This window comes from Leopardus geoffroyi, chromosome E3, assembly GCF_018350155.1.
Source record: "Leopardus geoffroyi isolate Oge1 chromosome E3, O.geoffroyi_Oge1_pat1.0, whole genome shotgun sequence".
NCBI classification, from domain to species: Eukaryota; Metazoa; Chordata; class Mammalia; order Carnivora; family Felidae; genus Leopardus; species Leopardus geoffroyi.
This window is the reverse complement of record NC_059340.1, coordinates 20,775,393-20,777,190: the sequence shown is the minus strand read 5'-3', so window position 1 is coordinate 20,777,190 and position 1,798 is coordinate 20,775,393.

Here is a 1,798-nt window from a genome sequence, read left to right as displayed (position 1 = left end):
TTTCATTTGCTTTATTCATCCTGTGCACCCTTTGATAAATGCCGTGGTTTCCTTCTGGTAGGGCCCGGGCAATGCGAGTTAAGTCTATTCCTAGGTATTTTCTTGTCTTTTTATATTCCTCGGTATTTTCATTTGTTTTGGCTGGTATTATTGTGAATGGGATCTATTAATCTTTTATATCGTACCTTGCTGAACCCTTGTATTAGTTCAAAGCGTGTGTTACCCAATTTTCTAAGGAGACAGCATATTACCTGCAGATAACAATAATTGCATCTCATCCCCCCCCCGCCCGGAAATTTTAACTCGTTTCTTCATCTTGTTCCTTTGGCATCGGCCACGAAATTAAGACACGCGTCATTCCAGAGGCGCCTGGGTGGCTCGGTCGGTTAAGCGTCCGACTTCAACTCAGGTCACGATCTCGCGGTCCGTGAGTTCGAGCCCCGCATCGGGCTCTGTGCTGACAGCTCAGAGCCTGGAGCCTGCTTCGGATTCTGCGTCTCCCTCTCTCTCTGCCCCTCGCCCGCTCGTGCTCTGTCTCTCTCTGTCTCAAAGACAAATATAAACATTAAAAAAATTTTTTTAATAAATAAATAAATAAATAAAAACCAAATGGGACCTGTCACGACCACAAGGACCCTAATGAGACATGATGGACCTAATGAGTCCCCCAGTGAGGACTAAGTATAATGTGGTCTCCGGGATAACTCAGGGACAGAAAAAAGTTTCAAGGGAAAATCAGAAAATCTGAATAAAGTCCAGACCTCAGTTGATAATAACGTACCCAGACTGGTTCACTCATTGTAAAACAAAGGACGATACTAAGGCAAGATGCAAACAGTAGGGGAAACTGGGTGTGGGGGGTAAGAAAGCTCTCTGCTCTATTTTTTCTATTTCTCTGTAAATCTTAAACTATTCTCAAATTTAAAAATCATCAGAAGACAAATGGGGACGATTGGGAGACTTTTAAACAGGAACTAAATATTGGATAGAGAGTAGTTATTAGTTTTATTGGGTTGGGTGATGGTGTTGAGTTATGAGGGAGACAGAATCCCAATAATTTTGGCAATGGGTGCCATAAGCTGTTAAGTATTTAAAGATAAAGTGGCTTGGGGTGGGAACTTACGTTAAAATGATTGAGCCTAAGTCTTACGGAATGACTGCCAATAGGTTAAACCTATTAGGTGAAAAGCCCCTGGAGACTTTCTAATGGGTAGATTACAGAAATTAACTCCAGAATCTACTTAACATCATCAAAGGAGACGACCGGGCATATGGTCTTCCCGATGATGAACCACATCAACACTACTTACAGAATACTCTTGCCAGAAATCTAACCCGAATTCCATCAAGCCTCCCTAGCTCGCTCCCAGTTGACAGGAGGTAAAAGTGAGGGAAAAATGTGTGAAATGGCATCACAGAATTGACTTAGCAAAATCCAGAATGTGGCAAGTTGCACAAGAGAAGTGACCTGGGCTCTTGAAACAAAGAAACAGTGGAAAACCAAAAAGCAGAACAAACCAAAACCGGAAGAGAAAACACAGAGCAAGGGTTAGTCAAATACACTGTGGGGACCCCGGATGAATCCCAATTCAATGATAAGACCTGTAAAAACAGACAGGAGGAAGCAGGCGGGGGGGGAGGGGTGGTGGGAGGGCAGAGCTCGGGTGATCTGAGCACAGACTATTTGGTACTATTTAGAAAATGTTCGCTATTTTAGGTATGATAGTGACATCGTGTTTGTATTTTTATTTGTTTTGAGAGAGACAGACATGCCAAGTGGGGGAGGGACAGAGAAAGA